Raw genomic sequence first — 20,818 nt, 5'->3', positions numbered from 1 at the left:
ATAACCGCCTGTATCTTCTGGCAGAACTGAAGTAAAGTATTTTTCGGTGGAAACCGTGGCAGAGAGAAGTGTGCGTGTATTTCCAACACGTGATTTCTTTTTTTTGCGTATGAGCGAGAACAACCGCCTGTATCTTCTGGGAACTGAAGTAAAGTATATTTCGACGGACACCACGACAGACAGCAGAGTTAGTGTAATTCAAGAATGTGCTTGCTTTTTTGCGTACGAGCAAGAATAACCGTCTTTATCTTCTCACAGAATTGAAGTAAACTATTTTTCGGTAGAGACCGAGAAAGACAGCAGAGTGCGTGTATTTCCAGCATGTGCTTACTTTTCTTACACACGAGCAAGAATAACTGCCTGTATCTTCTGGCAGAACTGAAGTAAAATATTATTCAATGGACATCACGGCAGACAGCAGAGTACGTGTTATGCCAGCATGTGCTTGCTTTTTTATGCGTACGAGCAATAATACCCGCCTGTATCTTCTCGCAGAACTGAAGTAAAGTATTTTTCGACGGACACTGCTGCATACAGCGGAATGCGTGTATTTCCAACACGTGGTTGCTTTTTTTGCGTATGAGCAAGACTAACCACCTGTATCTTCTGACAGAACAAAAATAAAGTATTTTTCGGCGGACACCGCGGCAGACAGCAGAGTGCATGTAATTCCAGCATGTGCTTGTTTTTTTCGCGTACGAGCAAAAATCACCGCCTGTATCTTTTCGCAGAACTGTAGTGAAGTATTTTTCGGTGGACACCGCGGCAGACAGCAGAGTGCGTGTAATTCCAGCATGTGCTTGCTTTTTTTGCGTACGAGCAATAAAAACCGCCTGTATCTTCTGGCTGAACTGAAGTAAAGAAGGTTTCAAAGGACACCTCAGCAGACAGCCGAGTGCGTGTATTTCCAACACGTGGTTCCTTTTTTTGCGTATGAGCAAGAATAACCGCCTGTATCTTCTGGCACAACGGAAATAAAGTATTTTTCGGCAGACACCACGGCAGACAGCAGAGTGCGTGTAATTACTGCATGCGTTTGTTTTTTTTCGCGTACGGGCAAGAATCACCGCCTGTATCTTCTGGCAGAACTGAATTAAAGTATTTTCAATGGGCACTGCGGCAGACAGCAGAGTGTGTGTAAATCCAGCATGTGCTTGCTTTTTTGCGTACGAGCAAGAATAACCGCCTGTATCTTCTGGCAAAACTGAAGTTAGTAGTCTTCGGCGGACACCGCGGCAGACCGCAGAGTGCGTGTAAATCTAGCATGTGGTGGTTTTTTTAGATGCGGAGCATCTTATGCTCGCGCCTTGTAGTGCGCCGTCCGCGTCGTCCGCGCCGTCCACACCGCTTCTCGAACATTCGACAGCTGACGCGCGCGCATGCGCCGTCGCGCCGTCGCCCACTCTTCCACCATCTGTGCATCCCTTCCTCCTCTACACACCGCGCGTGCTTCACTCCTCCACCATCTGTGCACCCTTCCTCCTCTACACACCGCTTTCGACATCTACAATTCTCCTGATTCTCCAGTGGACGCGCATGTGGCGTCGCGCTTCGAGAACATTCAACAGCTGACAGTGCATGCGCCGTCGTGCTGTATATATACTCAAGGTCGGCGCTCGCTCGCTCATATGCCGCTCGTCGGTTGGTTTGTACGGCGCGTCGACGTCCAAGGTCGCGGTGAAATGAATTCCAACGAATCCACAAACACAATGATCGACGTCCCTTCGACCAGCGCCGCCCTTTCGCATACGTGTGTACGTGTTCACTCATTTAACACCCCCTCCTACAACCACGTTAACCAATTTAGCCATCGACCCAAGTAAGTCGCAATTTAACACCCCATTTCACAACCACGTTAACTAATTTAGCCATCGACCCAAGTAAGTCGCACTTTAACACCCCGTTAACCAATTATATGGTCCGCATCCTCCTCAGTGTTCCCCCGAGGGAAGGTGCGGGCAATTTTTTTCGCGTACGAGCAAGAATCACGGCCTGTATCTTCTGGCAGAACTGAAGTAAAGTATTTTGCAACGACACCACGGCAGACAGCAGAGTGTGTGTAAACCCAGCATGTGCTTGCTTTTTTGCTTAAGAGCAAGAATAACCGCGTGTATCTTCTTGCAGAACTGAAGTAAAGTATTTTTCGGCGGACACCGCGGCAGACAGCAGAGTGCATGTAATTCCAGCATGTGCTTGTTTTTTTCGCGTACGAGTAAAAATCACCGCCTGTATCTTTTCGCAGAACTGTAGTGAAGTATTTTTCGGTGGACACCGCGGCAGACAGCAGAGTGCGTGTAATTCCAACACGTGGTTCCTTTTTTTGCGTATGAGCAAGAATAACCGCCTGTATCTTCTGGCACAACGGAAATAAAGTATTTTTCGGCAGACACCACGGCAGACAGCAGAGTGCGTGTAATTACTGCATGCGTTTGTTTTTTTTTCGCGTACGGGCAAGAATCACCGCCTGTATCTTCTGGCAGAACTGAATTAAAGTATTTTCAACGGGCACTGCGGCAGACAGCAGAGTGTGTGTAAATCCAGCATGTGCTTGCTTTTTTGCGTACGAGCAAGAATAACCGCCTGTATCTTCTGGCAAAACTGAAGTTAGTATTCTACGGCGGACACCGCGGCAGACCGCAGAGTGCGTGTACATCTAGCATGTGGTGGTTTTTTTAGATGCGGAGCATCTTATACTCGCGCCTTGTAGTGCGCCGTCCGCGTCGTCCGCGCCGTCCACACCGCTTCTCGAACATTCGAACGCTGACGCGCGCGCATGCGCCGTCGCGCCGTCGCCCACTCTTCCACCATCTGTGCATGCCTTCCTCCTCTACACACCGCGCGCGCTTCACTCCTCCACCATCTGTGCACCCTTCCTCCTCTACACACCGCTTTCGACATCTACAATTCTCATGATTCTCCAGTGGACGCGCATGTGGCGTCGCGCTTCGAGAACATTCAACAGCTGACAGTGCATGCGCCGTCGTGCTGTATATATACTCAAGGTCGGCGCTCGCTCGCTCAGTTGCCGCTCGTCGGTTGGTTTGTACGGCGCGTCGACGTCCAAGGTCGCGGTGAAATTAATTCCAACGAATCCACAAACACAATGATCGACGTCCCTTCGACCAGCGCCGCCCTTTCGCATACGTGTGTACGTGTTCACTCATTTAACACCCCCTCCTACAACCACGTTAACCAATTTAGCCATCGACCCAAGTAAGTCGCAATTTAACACCCCATTTCACAACCACGTTAACCAATTTAGCCATCGACCCAAGTAAGTCGCACTTTAACACCCCGTTAACCAATTATATGGTCCGCATCCTCCTCAGTGTTCCCCCGAGGGAAGGTGCGGGCAATTTTTTTCGCGTACGAGCAAGAATCACGGCCTGTATCTTCTGGCAGAACTGAAGTAAAGTATTTTGCAACGGACACCACGGCAGACAGCAGAGTGTGTGTAAACCCAGCATGTGCTTGCTTTTTTGCTTAAGAGCAAGAATAACCGCGTGTATCTTCTTGCAGAACTGAAGTAAAGTATTCTACGGCGGACACCGCGGCAGACAGCAGAGTGTGTGTAATTACAGCATGTGCTTGTTTTTTTTCGCGTACGGGCAAGAATCACGGCCTGTATCTTCTGGCAGAACTGATGTAAAGTATTTTTCAACGCACACCACGGCAGACAGCAGAATGTGTGTAATTCCAGCATGTGCTTGCTTTTTTACGTAAGAGCAAGAATAACCGCCTGTATCTCAAGGCAGAACTGAAGTAAAGTATCCTAAGGTGGACACCGCGGCAGACAGCAGAGTGCGTGTAATTCCAGCATGTGCTTGTTTTTCTTCGCGTACGAGCAAGAATCACCGCCTGTATCATCTGGCAGAATTGCAGTAAAGTATTTTTCGGTAGACACCACGTAAGACAGCACAGTGCGTGTAAAACAGAATGTGCTTGTTTTTTTGTGCGTACGAGCAAAAATGACCATCTGTATCTTCTGGCAGAAGTGAAGTGAAGTATTTTTCAGCGGACACCGCGGCAGACAGCAGAGTGCGTGTAATTCGAGCATGTGCTTGCATTTTTTGCGAACGAGCAAGAATAACCGCCTCTATCTTCTGGCAGAACTGAAGTAATGTATTTTTCGGTGGAAACCGTGGCAGAGAGAAGTGTGCGTGTATTTCCAACACGTGGTTTCTTTTTTTGCGTATGAGCAAGAATAACCGCCTGTATCTTCTGGCAGAACTGAAGTAAAGTATATTTCGACGGACACCACGGCAGACAGCAGAGTTAGTGTAATTCAAGAATGTGCTTGCTTTTTTGCGTACAAGCAAGAATAACCGCATGTATCATCTGGCAGAACTGAAGTAAATTATTTTTCAATGGGAACCGCGGCAGACAGCAGAGTGCGTGTCATTCCATCATGTGCATGCTTTTTTGTGTATGAGCAAGAATAACCGCCTGTATCTTCTTGCAGAACTGAAGTAAAGTATTCTGCGGCGGACACCGCGGCAGACAGCAGAGTGTGTGTAATTACAGCATGTGCTTGTTTTTTTTCGCGTACGGGCAAGAATCACGGCCTGTATCTTCTGGCAGAACTGATGTAAAGTATTTTTCAACGCACACCGCGGCAGACAGCAGAGCGCGTGTAGTTCGAGCATGTGCTTGTTTTTCTTCGCGTACGAGCAAGAATCACCGCCTGTATCATCTGGCAGAATTGCAGTAAAGTATTTTTCGGTAGACACCACGTAAGACAGCACAGTGCGTGTAATTGCAGCATGTGCTTGTTTTTTTGCGCGTACGAGCAAAAATGACCATCTGTATCTTCTGGCAGAAGTGAAGTGAAGTATTTTTCGGTGGACACCGCGGCAGACAGCAGAGTGCGTGTAATTCGAGCATGTGCTTGCATTTTTTGCGAACGAGCAAGAATAACCGCCTGTATCTTCTGGCAGAACTGAAGTAAAGTATTTTTCGGTGGAAACCGTGGCAGAGAGAAGTGTGCGTGTATTTCCAACACGTGATTTCTTTTTTTTTGCGTATGAGCGAGAACAACCGCCTGTATCTTCTGGGAACTGAAGTAAAGTATATTTCGACGGACACCACGACAGACAGCAGAGTTAGTGTAATTCAAGAATGTGCTTGCTTTTTTGCGTACGAGCAAGAATAACCGTCTTTATCTTCTCACAGAATTGAAGTAAACTATTTTTCGGTAGAGACCGAGAAAGACAGCAGAGTGCGTGTATTTCCAGCATGTGCTTACTTTTCTTACACACGAGCAAGAATAACTGCCTGTATCTTCTGGCAGAACTGAAGTAAAATATTATTCAATGGACATCACGGCAGACAGCAGAGTACGTGTTATGCCAGCATGTGCTTGCTTTTTTATGCGTACGAGCAATAATACCCGCCTGTATCTTCTCGCAGAACTGAAGTAAAGTATTTTTCGACGGACACTGCTGCATACAGCGGAATGCGTGTATTTCCAACACGTGGTTGCTTTTTTTGCGTATGAGCAAGACTAACCACCTGTATCTTCTGACAGAACAAAAATAAAGTATTTTTCGGCGGACACCGCGGCAGACAGCAGAGTGCATGTAATTCCAGCATGTGCTTGTTTTTTTCGCGTACGAGCAAAAATCACCGCCTGTATCTTTTCGCAGAACTGTAGTGAAGTATTTTTCGGTGGACACCGCGGCAGACAGCAGAGTGCGTGTAATTCCAGCATGTGCTTGCTTTTTTTGCGTACGAGCAATAAAAACCGCCTGTATCTTCTGGCTGAACTGAAGTAAAGAAGGTTTCAAAGGACACCTCAGCAGACAGCCGAGTGCGTGTATTTCCAACACGTGGTTCCTTTTTTTGCGTATGAGCAAGAATAACCGCCTGTATCTTCTGGCACAACGGAAATAAAGTATTTTTCGGCAGACACCACGGCAGACAGCAGAGTGCGTGTAATTACTGCATGCGTTTGTTTTTTTTTCGCGTACGGGCAAGAATCACCGCCTGTATCTTCTGGCAGAACTGAATTAAAGTATTTTCAACGGGCACTGCGGCAGACAGCAGAGTGTGTGTAAATCCAGCATGTGCTTGCTTTTTTGCGTACGAGCAAGAATAACCGCCTGTATCTTCTGGCAAAACTGAAGTTAGTATTCTACGGCGGACACCGCGGCAGACCGCAGAGTGCGTGTACATCTAGCATGTGGTGGTTTTTTTAGATGCGGAGCATCTTATACTCGCGCCTTGTAGTGCGCCGTCCGCGTCGTCCGCGCCGTCCACACCGCTTCTCGAACATTCGAACGCTGACGCGCGCGCATGCGCCGTCGCGCCATCGCCCACTCTTCCACCATCTGTGCATGCCTTCCTCCTCTACACACCGCGCGCGCTTCACTCCTCCACCATCTGTGCACCCTTCCTCCTCTACACACCGCTTTCGACATCTACAATTCTCATGATTCTCCAGTGGACGCGCATGTGGCGTCGCGCTTCGAGAACATTCAACAGCTGACAGTGCATGCGCCGTCGTGCTGTATATATACTCAAGGTCGGCGCTCGCTCGCTCAGTTGCCGCTCGTCGGTTGGTTTGTACGGCGCGTCGACGTCCAAGGTCGCGGTGAAATTAATTCCAACGAATCCACAAACACAATGATCGACGTCCCTTCGACCAGCGCCGCCCTTTCGCATACGTGTGTACGTGTTCACTCATTTAACACCCCCTCCTACAACCACGTTAACCAATTTAGCCATCGACCCAAGTAAGTCGCAATTTAACACCCCATTTCACAACCACGTTAACCAATTTAGCCATCGACCCAAGTAAGTCGCACTTTAACACCCCGTTAACCAATTATATGGTCCGCATCCTCCTCAGTGTTCCCCCGAGGGAAGGTGCGGGCAATTTTTTTCGCGTACGAGCAAGAATCACGGCCTGTATCTTCTGGCAGAACTGAAGTAAAGTATTTTGCAACGGACACCACGGCAGACAGCAGAGTGTGTGTAAACCCAGCATGTGCTTGCTTTTTTGCTTAAGAGCAAGAATAACCGCGTGTATCTTCTTGCAGAACTGAAGTAAAGTATTCTACGGCGGACACCGCGGCAGACAGCAGAGTGTGTGTAATTACAGCATGTGCTTGTTTTTTTTCGCGTACGGGCAAGAATCACGGCCTGTATCTTCTGGCAGAACTGATGTAAAGTATTTTTCAACGCACACCACGGCAGACAGCAGAATGTGTGTAATTCCAGCATGTGCTTGCTTTTTTACGTAAGAGCAAGAATAACCGCCTGTATCTCAAGGCAGAACTGAAGTAAAGTATCCTAAGGTGGACACCGCGGCAGACAGCAGAGTGCGTGTAATTCCAGCATGTGCTTGTTTTTCTTCGCGTACGAGCAAGAATCACCGCCTGTATCATCTGGCAGAATTGCAGTAAAGTATTTTTCGGTAGACACCACGTAAGACAGCACAGTGCGTGTAAAACAGAATGTGCTTGTTTTTTTGTGCGTACGAGCAAAAATGACCATCTGTATCTTCTGGCAGAAGTGAAGTGAAGTATTTTTCAGCGGACACCGCGGCAGACAGCAGAGTGCGTGTAATTCGAGCATGTGCTTGCATTTTTTGCGAACGAGCAAGAATAACCGCCTCTATCTTCTGGCAGAACTGAAGTAATGTATTTTTCGGTGGAAACCGTGGCAGAGAGAAGTGTGCGTGTATTTCCAACACGTGGTTTCTTTTTTTGCGTATGAGCAAGAATAACCGCCTGTATCTTCTGGCAGAACTGAAGTAAAGTATATTTCGACGGACACCACGGCAGACAGCAGAGTTAGTGTAATTCAAGAATGTGCTTGCTTTTTTGCGTACAAGCAAGAATAACCGCATGTATCATCTGGCAGAACTGAAGTAAATTATTTTTCAATGGGAACCGCGGCAGACAGCAGAGTGCGTGTCATTCCATCATGTGCATGCTTTTTTGTGTATGAGCAAGAATAACCGCCTGTATCTTCTTGCAGAACTGAAGTAAAGTATTCTGCGGCGGACACCGCGGCAGACAGCAGAGTGTGTGTAATTACAGCATGTGCTTGTTTTTTTTCGCGTACGGGCAAGAATCACGGCCTGTATCTTCTGGCAGAACTGATGTAAAGTATTTTTCAACGCACACCGCGGCAGACAGCAGAGCGCGTGTAGTTCGAGCATGTGCTTGTTTTTCTTCGCGTACGAGCAAGAATCACCGCCTGTATCATCTGGCAGAATTGCAGTAAAGTATTTTTCGGTAGACACCACGTAAGACAGCACAGTGCGTGTAATTGCAGCATGTGCTTGTTTTTTTGCGCGTACGAGCAAAAATGACCATCTGTATCTTCTGGCAGAAGTGAAGTGAAGTATTTTTCGGTGGACACCGCGGCAGACAGCAGAGTGCGTGTAATTCGAGCATGTGCTTGCATTTTTTGCGAACGAGCAAGAATAACCGCCTGTATCTTCTGGCAGAACTGAAGTAAAGTATTTTTCGGTGGAAACCGTGGCAGAGAGAAGTGTGCGTGTATTTCCAACACGTGATTTCTTTTTTTTGCGTATGAGCGAGAACAACCGCCTGTATCTTCTGGGAACTGAAGTAAAGTATATTTCGACGGACACCACGACAGACAGCAGAGTTAGTGTAATTCAAGAATGTGCTTGCTTTTTTGCGTACGAGCAAGAATAACCGTCTTTATCTTCTCACAGAATTGAAGTAAACTATTTTTCGGTAGAGACCGAGAAAGACAGCAGAGTGCGTGTATTTCCAGCATGTGCTTACTTTTCTTACACACGAGCAAGAATAACTGCCTGTATCTTCTGGCAGAACTGAAGTAAAATATTATTCAATGGACATCACGGCAGACAGCAGAGTACGTGTTATGCCAGCATGTGCTTGCTTTTTTATGCGTACGAGCAATAATACCCGCCTGTATCTTCTCGCAGAACTGAAGTAAAGTATTTTTCGACGGACACTGCTGCATACAGCGGAATGCGTGTATTTCCAACACGTGGTTGCTTTTTTTGCGTATGAGCAAGACTAACCACCTGTATCTTCTGACAGAACAAAAATAAAGTATTTTTCGGCGGACACCGCGGCAGACAGCAGAGTGCATGTAATTCCAGCATGTGCTTGTTTTTTTCGCGTACGAGCAAAAATCACCGCCTGTATCTTTTCGCAGAACTGTAGTGAAGTATTTTTCGGTGGACACCGCGGCAGACAGCAGAGTGCGTGTAATTCCAGCATGTGCTTGCTTTTTTTGCGTACGAGCAATAAAAACCGCCTGTATCTTCTGGCTGAACTGAAGTAAAGAAGGTTTCAAAGGACACCTCAGCAGACAGCCGAGTGCGTGTATTTCCAACACGTGGTTCCTTTTTTTGCGTATGAGCAAGAATAACCGCCTGTATCTTCTGGCACAACGGAAATAAAGTATTTTTCGGCAGACACCACGGCAGACAGCAGAGTGCGTGTAATTACTGCATGCGTTTGTTTTTTTTCGCGTACGGGCAAGAATCACCGCCTGTATCTTCTGGCAGAACTGAATTAAAGTATTTTCAATGGGCACTGCGGCAGACAGCAGAGTGTGTGTAAATCCAGCATGTGCTTGCTTTTTTGCGTACGAGCAAGAATAACCGCCTGTATCTTCTGGCAAAACTGAAGTTAGTAGTCTTCGGCGGACACCGCGGCAGACCGCAGAGTGCGTGTAAATCTAGCATGTGGTGGTTTTTTTAGATGCGGAGCATCTTATGCTCGCGCCTTGTAGTGCGCCGTCCGCGTCGTCCGCGCCGTCCACACCGCTTCTCGAACATTCGACAGCTGACGCGCGCGCATGCGCCGTCGCGCCGTCGCCCACTCTTCCACCATCTGTGCATCCCTTCCTCCTCTACACACCGCGCGTGCTTCACTCCTCCACCATCTGTGCACCCTTCCTCCTCTACACACCGCTTTCGACATCTACAATTCTCCTGATTCTCCAGTGGACGCGCATGTGGCGTCGCGCTTCGAGAACATTCAACAGCTGACAGTGCATGCGCCGTCGTGCTGTATATATACTCAAGGTCGGCGCTCGCTCGCTCATATGCCGCTCGTCGGTTGGTTTGTACGGCGCGTCGACGTCCAAGGTCGCGGTGAAATGAATTCCAACGAATCCACAAACACAATGATCGACGTCCCTTCGACCAGCGCCGCCCTTTCGCATACGTGTGTACGTGTTCACTCATTTAACACCCCCTCCTACAACCACGTTAACCAATTTAGCCATCGACCCAAGTAAGTCGCAATTTAACACCCCATTTCACAACCACGTTAACTAATTTAGCCATCGACCCAAGTAAGTCGCACTTTAACACCCCGTTAACCAATTATATGGTCCGCATCCTCCTCAGTGTTCCCCCGAGGGAAGGTGCGGGCAATTTTTTTCGCGTACGAGCAAGAATCACGGCCTGTATCTTCTGGCAGAACTGAAGTAAAGTATTTTGCAACGACACCACGGCAGACAGCAGAGTGTGTGTAAACCCAGCATGTGCTTGCTTTTTTGCTTAAGAGCAAGAATAACCGCGTGTATCTTCTTGCAGAACTGAAGTAAAGTATTTTTCGGCGGACACCGCGGCAGACAGCAGAGTGCATGTAATTCCAGCATGTGCTTGTTTTTTTCGCGTACGAGTAAAAATCACCGCCTGTATCTTTTCGCAGAACTGTAGTGAAGTATTTTTCGGTGGACACCGCGGCAGACAGCAGAGTGCGTGTAATTCCAACACGTGGTTCCTTTTTTTGCGTATGAGCAAGAATAACCGCCTGTATCTTCTGGCACAACGGAAATAAAGTATTTTTCGGCAGACACCACGGCAGACAGCAGAGTGCGTGTAATTACTGCATGCGTTTGTTTTTTTTTCGCGTACGGGCAAGAATCACCGCCTGTATCTTCTGGCAGAACTGAATTAAAGTATTTTCAACGGGCACTGCGGCAGACAGCAGAGTGTGTGTAAATCCAGCATGTGCTTGCTTTTTTGCGTACGAGCAAGAATAACCGCCTGTATCTTCTGGCAAAACTGAAGTTAGTATTCTACGGCGGACACCGCGGCAGACCGCAGAGTGCGTGTACATCTAGCATGTGGTGGTTTTTTTAGATGCGGAGCATCTTATACTCGCGCCTTGTAGTGCGCCGTCCGCGTCGTCCGCGCCGTCCACACCGCTTCTCGAACATTCGAACGCTGACGCGCGCGCATGCGCCGTCGCGCCGTCGCCCACTCTTCCACCATCTGTGCATGCCTTCCTCCTCTACACACCGCGCGCGCTTCACTCCTCCACCATCTGTGCACCCTTCCTCCTCTACACACCGCTTTCGACATCTACAATTCTCATGATTCTCCAGTGGACGCGCATGTGGCGTCGCGCTTCGAGAACATTCAACAGCTGACAGTGCATGCGCCGTCGTGCTGTATATATACTCAAGGTCGGCGCTCGCTCGCTCAGTTGCCGCTCGTCGGTTGGTTTGTACGGCGCGTCGACGTCCAAGGTCGCGGTGAAATTAATTCCAACGAATCCACAAACACAATGATCGACGTCCCTTCGACCAGCGCCGCCCTTTCGCATACGTGTGTACGTGTTCACTCATTTAACACCCCCTCCTACAACCACGTTAACCAATTTAGCCATCGACCCAAGTAAGTCGCAATTTAACACCCCATTTCACAACCACGTTAACCAATTTAGCCATCGACCCAAGTAAGTCGCACTTTAACACCCCGTTAACCAATTATATGGTCCGCATCCTCCTCAGTGTTCCCCCGAGGGAAGGTGCGGGCAATTTTTTTCGCGTACGAGCAAGAATCACGGCCTGTATCTTCTGGCAGAACTGAAGTAAAGTATTTTGCAACGGACACCACGGCAGACAGCAGAGTGTGTGTAAACCCAGCATGTGCTTGCTTTTTTGCTTAAGAGCAAGAATAACCGCGTGTATCTTCTTGCAGAACTGAAGTAAAGTATTCTACGGCGGACACCGCGGCAGACAGCAGAGTGTGTGTAATTACAGCATGTGCTTGTTTTTTTTCGCGTACGGGCAAGAATCACGGCCTGTATCTTCTGGCAGAACTGATGTAAAGTATTTTTCAACGCACACCACGGCAGACAGCAGAATGTGTGTAATTCCAGCATGTGCTTGCTTTTTTACGTAAGAGCAAGAATAACCGCCTGTATCTCAAGGCAGAACTGAAGTAAAGTATCCTAAGGTGGACACCGCGGCAGACAGCAGAGTGCGTGTAATTCCAGCATGTGCTTGTTTTTCTTCGCGTACGAGCAAGAATCACCGCCTGTATCATCTGGCAGAATTGCAGTAAAGTATTTTTCGGTAGACACCACGTAAGACAGCACAGTGCGTGTAAAACAGAATGTGCTTGTTTTTTTGTGCGTACGAGCAAAAATGACCATCTGTATCTTCTGGCAGAAGTGAAGTGAAGTATTTTTCAGCGGACACCGCGGCAGACAGCAGAGTGCGTGTAATTCGAGCATGTGCTTGCATTTTTTGCGAACGAGCAAGAATAACCGCCTCTATCTTCTGGCAGAACTGAAGTAATGTATTTTTCGGTGGAAACCGTGGCAGAGAGAAGTGTGCGTGTATTTCCAACACGTGGTTTCTTTTTTTGCGTATGAGCAAGAATAACCGCCTGTATCTTCTGGCAGAACTGAAGTAAAGTATATTTCGACGGACACCACGGCAGACAGCAGAGTTAGTGTAATTCAAGAATGTGCTTGCTTTTTTGCGTACAAGCAAGAATAACCGCATGTATCATCTGGCAGAACTGAAGTAAATTATTTTTCAATGGGAACCGCGGCAGACAGCAGAGTGCGTGTCATTCCATCATGTGCATGCTTTTTTGTGTATGAGCAAGAATAACCGCCTGTATCTTCTTGCAGAACTGAAGTAAAGTATTCTGCGGCGGACACCGCGGCAGACAGCAGAGTGTGTGTAATTACAGCATGTGCTTGTTTTTTTTCGCGTACGGGCAAGAATCACGGCCTGTATCTTCTGGCAGAACTGATGTAAAGTATTTTTCAACGCACACCGCGGCAGACAGCAGAGCGCGTGTAGTTCGAGCATGTGCTTGTTTTTCTTCGCGTACGAGCAAGAATCACCGCCTGTATCATCTGGCAGAATTGCAGTAAAGTATTTTTCGGTAGACACCACGTAAGACAGCACAGTGCGTGTAATTACAGCATGTGCTTGTTTTTTTGCGCGTACGAGCAAAAATGACCATCTGTATCTTCTGGCAGAAGTGAAGTGAAGTATTTTTCAACGCACACCGCGGCAGACAGCAGAGCGCGTGTAGTTCGAGCATGTGCTTGTTTTTCTTCGCGTACGAGCAAGAATCACCGCCTGTATCATCTGGCAGAATTGCAGTAAAGTATTTTTCGGTAGACACCACGTAAGACAGCACAGTGCGTGTAATTACAGCACGTGCTTGTTTTTTTGCGCGTACGAGCAAAAATGACCATCTGTATCTTCTGGCAGAAGTGAAGTGAAGTATTTTTCGGCGGACACCGCGGCAGACAGCAGAGTGCGTGTAATTCGAGCATGTGCTTGCATTTTTTGCGAACGAGCAAGAATAACCGCCTGTATCTTCTGGCAGAACTGAAGTAAAGTATTTTTCGGTGGAAACCGTGGCAGAGAGAAGTGTGCGTGTATTTCCAACACGTGATTTCTTTTTTTTTGCGTATGAGCGAGAATAACCGCCTGTATCTTCTGGCAGAACTGAAGTAAAGTATATTTCGACGGACACCACGACAGACAGCAGAGTTAGTGTAATTCAAGAATGTGCTTGCTTTTAAGCGTACGAGCAAGAATAACCGTCTTTATCTTCTCACAGAATTGAAGTAAACTATTTTTCGGTAGAGACCGAGAAAGACAGCAGAGTGCGTGTATTTCCAGCATGTGCTTACTTTTCTTACACACGAGCAAGAATAACTGCCTGTATCTTCTGGCAGAACTGAAGTAAAATATTATTCAATGGACATCACGGCAGACAGCAGAGTACGTGTTATGCCAGCATGTGCTTGCTTTTTTATGCGTACGAGCAATAATACCCGCCTGTATCTTCTCGCAGAACTGAAGTAAAGTATTTTTCGACGGACACTGCTGCATACAGCGGAATGCGTGTATTTCCAACACGTGGTTGCTTTTTTTGCGTATGAGCAAGACTAACCACCTGTATCTTCTGACAGAACAAAAATAAAGTATTTTTCGGCGGACACCGCGGCAGACAGCAGAGTGCATGTAATTCCAGCATGTGCTTGTTTTTTTCGCGTACGAGCAAAAATCACCGCCTGTATCTTTTCGCAGAACTGTAGTGAAGTATTTTTCGGTGGACACCGCGGCAGACAGCAGAGTGCGTGTAATTCCAGCTTGTGCTTGCTTTTTTTGCGTACTAGCAATAAAAACCGCCTGTATCTTCTGGCTGAACTGAAGTAAAGAAGGTTTCAAAGGACACCGCAGCAGACAGCCGAGTGCGTGTATTTCCAACACGTGGTTCCTTTTTTTGCGTATGAGCAAGAATAACCGCCTGTATCTTCTGGCACAACGGAAATAAAGTATTTTTCGGCAGACACCACGGCAGACAGCAGAGTGCGTGTAATTACTGCATGCGTTTGTTTTTTTTTTTCGCGTACGGGCAAGAATCACCGCCTGTATCTTCTGGCAGAACTGAATTAAAGTATTTTCAACGGGCACTGCGGCAGACAGCAGAGTGTGTGTAAATCCAGCATGTGCTTGCTTTTTTGCGTACGAGCAAGAATAACCGCCTGTATCTTCTGGCAAAACTGATGTTAGTATTCTACGGCGGACACCGCGGCAGACCGCAGAGTGCGTGTACATCTAGCATGTGGTGGTTTTTTTAGATGCGGAGCATCTTATACTCGCGCCTTGTAGTGCGCCGTCCGCGTCGTCCGCGCCGTCCACACCGCTTCTCGAACATTCGACAGCTGACGCGCGCGCATGCGCCGTCGCGCCGTCGCCCACTCTTCCACCATCTGTGCATGCCTTCCTCCTCTACACACCGCGCGCGCTTCACTCCTCCACCATCTGTGCACCCTTCCTCCTCTACACACCGCTTTCGACATCTACAATTCTCCTGATTCTCCAGTGGACGCGCATGTGGCGTCGCGCTTCGAGAACATTCAACAGCTGACAGTGCATGCGCCGTCGTGCTGTATATATACTCAAGGTCGGCGCTCGCTCGCTCAGTTGCCGCTCGTCGGTTGGTTTGGACGGCGCGTCGACGTCCAAGGTCGCGTTGAAATGAATTCCAACGAATCCACAAACACAATGATCGACGTCCCTTCGACCAGCGCCGCCCTTTCGCATACGTGTGTACGTGTTCACTCATTTAACACCCCCTCCTACAACCACGTTAACCAATTTAGCCATCGACCCAAGTAAGTCGCAATTTAACACCCCATTTCACAACCACGTTAACCAATTTAGCCATCCACCCAAGTAAGTCGCACTTTAACACCCCGTTAACCAATTATATGGTCCGCATCCTCCTCAGTGTTCCCCCGAGGGAAGGTGCGGGCAATTTTTTTCGCGTACGAGCAAGAATCACGGCCTGTATCTTCTGGCAGAACTGAAGTAAAGTATTTTGCAACGGACACCACGGCAGACAGCAGAGTGTGTGTAAACCCAGCATGTGCTTGCTTTTTTGCTTAAGAGCAAGAATAACCGCGTGTATCTTCTTGCAGAACTGAAGTAAAGTATTCTACGGCGGACACCGCGGCAGACAGCAGAGTGTGTGTAATTACAGCATGTGCTTGTTTTTTTTCGCGTACGGGCAAGAATCACGGCCTGTATCTTCTGGCAGAACTGATGTAAAGTATTTTTCAACGCACACCACGGCAGACAGCAGAATGTGTGTAATTCCAGCATGTGCTTGCTTTTTTACGTAAGAGCAAGAATAACCGCCTGTATCTCAAGGCAGAACTGAAGTAAAGTATCCTAAGGTGGACATCGCGGCAGACAGCAGAGTGCGTGTAATTCCAGCATGTGCTTGTTTTTCTTCGCGTACGAGCAAGAATCACCGCCTGTATCATCTGGCAGAATTGCAGTAAAGCATTTTTCGGTAGACACCACGTAAGACAGCACAGTGCGTGTAAAACAGAATGTGCTTGTTTTTTTGTGCGTACGAGCAAAAATGACCATCTGTATCTTCTGGCAGAAGTGAAGTATTTTTCAGCGGAAACCGCGGCAGACAGCAGAGTGCGTGTAATTCGAGCATGTGCTTGCATTTTTTGCGAACGAGCAAGAATAACCGCCTCTATCTTCTGGCAGAACTGAAGTAATGTATTTTTCGGTGGAAACCGTGGCAGAGAGAAGTGTGCGTGTATTTCCAACACGTGGTTTCTTTTTTTGCGTATGAGCAAGAATAACCGCCTGTATCTTCTGGCAGAACTGAAGTAAAGTATATTTCGACGGACACCACGGCAGACAGCAGAGTTAGTGTAATTCAAGAATGTGCTTGCTTTTTTGCGTACAAGCAAGAATAACCGCATGTATCATCTGGCAGAACTGAAGTAAATTATTTTTCAATGGGAACCGCGGCAGACAGCAGAGTGCGTGTCATTCCATCATGTGCATGCTTTTTTGTGTATGAGCAAGAATAACCGCCTGTATCTTCTGGGAGAACTGAAGTAAAGTATTTTTCGGCGGACACCACGGGAGACGGCAGAGTGCGCGTAATTTCAGCATGTGCTTGCTTTTTTGCGTACGAGCAAGAATAACCGCCTGTATCTTCTGGCAGAACTGAAGTAAAGTATTCTAAGGTGGACACCGCGGCAGACAGCAGAGTGCGTGTAGTTCGAGCATGTGCTTGTTTTTCTTCGCGTACGAGCAAGAATCACCGCCTGTATCATCTGGCAGAATTGCAGTAAAGTATTTTTCGGTAGACACCACGTAAGACAGCACAATGCGTGTAATTACAGCATGTGCTTGTTTTTTTGCGCGTACGAGCAAAAATGACCATCTGTATCTTCTGGCAGAAGTGAAGTGAAGTATTTTTCGGCGGACACCGCGGCAGACAGCAGAGTGCGTGTAATTCGAGCATGTGCTTGCATTTTTTGCGAACGAGCAAGAATAACCGCCTGTATCTTCTGGCAGAACTGAAGTAAAGTATTTTTCGGTGGAAACCGTGGCAGAGAGAAGTGTGCGTGTATTTCCAACACGTGATTTCTTTTTTTTTGCGTATGAGCGAGAATAACCGCCTGTATCTTCTGGCAGAACTGAAGTAAAGTATATTTCGACGGACACCACGACAGACAGCAGAGTTAGTGTAATTCAAGAATGTGCTTGCTTTTTTGCGTACGAGCAAGAATAACCGTCTTTATCTTCTCACAGAATTGAAGTAAACTATTTTTCGGTAGAGACCGAGAAAGACAGCAGAGTGCGTGTATTTCCAGCATGTGCTTACTTTTCTTACACACGAGCAAGAATAACTGCCTGTATCTTCTGGCAGAACTGAAGTAAAATATTATTCAATGGACATCACGGCAGACAGCAGAGTACGTGTTATGCCAGCATGTGCTTGCTTTTTTATGCGTACGAGCAATAATACCCGCCTGTATCTTCTCGCAGAACTGAAGTAAAGTATTTTTCGACGGACACTGCTGCATACAGCGGAATGCGTGTATTTCCAACACGTGGTTGCTTTTTTTGCGTATGAGCAAGACTAACCATCTGTATCTTCTGACAGAACAAAAATAAAGTATTTTTCGGCGGACACCGCGGCAGACAGCAGAGTGCATGTAATTCCAGCATGTGCTTGTTTTTTTCGCGTACGAGCAAAAATCACCGCCTGTATCTTTTCGCAGAACTGTAGTGAAGTATTTTTCGGTGGACACCGCGGCAGACAGCAGAGTGCGTGTAATTCCAACATGTGCTTGCTTTTTTTGCGTACGAGCAATAAAAACCGCCTGTATCTTCTGGCTGAACTGAAGTAAAGAAGGTTTCAAAGGACACCTCAGCAGACAGCCGAGTGCGTGTATTTCCAACACGTGGTTCCTTTTTTTGCGTATGAGCAAGAATAACCGCCTGTATCTTCTGGCACAACGGAAATAAAGTATTTTTCGGCAGACACCACGGCAGACAGCAGAGTGCGTGTAACTACTGCATGCGTTTGTTTTTTTTCGCGTACGGGCAAGAATCACCGCCTGTATCTTCTGGCAGAACTGAATTAAAGTATTTTCAATGGGCACTGCGGCAGACAGCAGAGTGTGTGTAAATCCAGCATGTGCTTGCTTTTTTGCGTACGAGCAAGAATAACCGCCTGTATCTTCTGGCAAAACTGAAGTTAGTATTCTACGGCGGACACCGCGGCAGACCGCAGAGTGAGTGTAAATCTAGCATGTGGTGGTTTTTTTAGATGCGGAGCATCTTATACTCGCGCCTTGTAGTGCGCCGTCCGCGTCGTCCGCGCCGTCCACACCGCTTCTCGAACATTCGACAGCTGACGCGCGCGCATGCGCCGTCGCGCCGTCGCCCACTCTTCCACCATCTGTGCATCCCTTCCTCCTCTACACACCGCGCGTGCTTCACTCCTCCACCATCTGTGCACCCTTCCTCCTCTACACACCGCTTTCGACATCTACAATTCTCCTGATTCTCCAGTGGACGCGCATGTGGCGTCGCGCTTCGAGAACATTCAACAGCTGACAGTGCATGCGCCGTCGTGCTGTATATATACTCAAGGTCGGCGCTCGCTCGCTCAGTTGCCGCTCGTCGGTTGGTTTGTACGGCGCGTCGACGTCCAAGGTCGCGGTGAAATGAATTCCAACGAATCCACAAACACAATGATCGACGTCCCTTCGACCAGCGCCGCCCTTTCGCATACGTGTGTACGTGTTCACTCATTTAACACCTCCTCCTACAACCACGTTAACCAATTTAGCCATCGACCCAAGTAAGTCGCAATTTAACACCCCATTTCACAACCACGTTAACCAATTTAGCCATCGACCCAAGTAAGTCGCACTTTAACACCCCGTTAACCAATTATATGGTCCGCATCCTCCTCAGTGTTCCCCCGAGGGAAGGTGCGGGCAATTTTTTTCGCGTACGAGCAAGAATCACGGCCTGTATCTTCTGGCAGAACTGAAGTAAAGTATTTTGCAACGGACACCACGGCAGACAGCAGAGTGTGTGTAAACCCAGCATGTGCTTGCTTTTTTGCTTAAGAGCGAGAATAACCGCGTGTATCTTCTTGCAGAACTGAAGTAAAGTATTCTACGGCGGACACCGCGGCAGACAGCAGAGTGTGTGTAATTACAGCATGTGCTTGTTTTTTTTTCGCGTACGGGTAAGAATCACGGCCTGTATCTTCTGGCAGAACTGATGTAAAGTATTTTTCAACGCACACCACGGCAGACAGCAGAATGTGTGTAATTCCAGCATGTGCTTGCTTTTTTACGTAAGAGCAAGAATAACCGCCTGTATCTCAAGGCAGAACTGAAGTAAAGTATCCTAAGGTGGACACCGCGGCAGACAGCAGAGTGCGTGTAATTCCAGCATGTGCTTGTTTTTCTTCGCGTACGAGCAAGAATCACCGCCTGTATCATCTGGCAGAATTGCAGTAAAGTATTTTTCGGTAGACACCACGTAATACAGCACAGTGCGTGTAAACAGAATGTGCTTGTTTTTTTGTGCGTACGAGCAAAAATGATCATCTGTATCTTCTGGCAGAAGTGAAGTGAAGTATTTTTCGGCGGACACCGCGGCAGACAGCAGAGTGCGTGTAATTCGAGCATGTGCTTGCATTTTTTGCGAACGAGCAAGAATAACCGCCTCTATCTTCTGGCAGAACTGAAGTAATGTATTTTTCGGTGGAAACCGTGGCAGAGAGAAGTGTGCGTGTATTTCCAACACGTGGTTTCTTTTTTTGCGTATGAGCAAGAATAACCGCCTGTATCTTCTGGCAGAACTGAAGTAAAGTATATTTCGACGGACACCACGGCAGACAGCAGAGTTAGTGTAATTCAAGAATGTGCTTGCTTTTTTGCGTACAAGCAAGAATAACCGCATGTATCATCTGGCAGAACTGAAGTAAATTATTTTTCAATGGGAACCGCGGCAGACAGCAGAGTGCGTGTCATTCCATCATGTGCATGCTTTTTTGTGTATGAGCAAGAATAACCGCCTGTATCTTCTGGGAGAACTGAAGTAAAGTATTTTTCGGCGGACACCACGGGAGACGGCAGAGTGCGCGTAATTTCAGCATGTGCTTGCTTTTTTGCGTACGAGCAAGAATAACCGCCTGTATCTTCTGGCAGAACTGAAGTAAAGTATTCTAAGGTGGACACCGCGGCAGACAGCAGAGTGCGTGTAATTCCAGCATGTGCTTGTTTTTCTTCGCGTACGAGCAAGAATCACCGCCTGTATCATCTGGCAGAATTGCAGTAAAGTATTTTTCGGTAGACACCACGTAAGACAGCACAGTGCGTGTAATTGCAGCATGTGCTTGTTTTTTTGCGCGTACGAGCAAAAATGACCATCTGTATCTTCTGGCAGAAGTGAAGTGAAGTATTTTTCGGTGGACACCGCGGCAGACAGCAGAGTGCGTGTAATTCGAGCATGTGCTTGCATTTTTTGCGAACGAGCAAGAATAACCGCCTGTATCTTCTGGCAGAACCCAAGTACAGTATTTTTCGGTGGAAACCGTGGCAGAGAGAAGTGTGCGTGTATTTCCAACACGTGGTTTCTTTTTTTGCGTTTGAGCAAGAATAACCGCCTGTATCTTCTGGCAGAACTGAAGTAAAGTATATTTCGACGGACACCACGGCAGACAGCAGAGTTAGTG

This window comes from Rhipicephalus microplus, chromosome 7 (genome assembly GCF_043290135.1).
Source record: "Rhipicephalus microplus isolate Deutch F79 chromosome 7, USDA_Rmic, whole genome shotgun sequence".
Classification (NCBI taxonomy): domain Eukaryota; kingdom Metazoa; phylum Arthropoda; class Arachnida; order Ixodida; family Ixodidae; genus Rhipicephalus; species Rhipicephalus microplus.
This window is presented reverse-complemented; position numbering follows the sequence as displayed.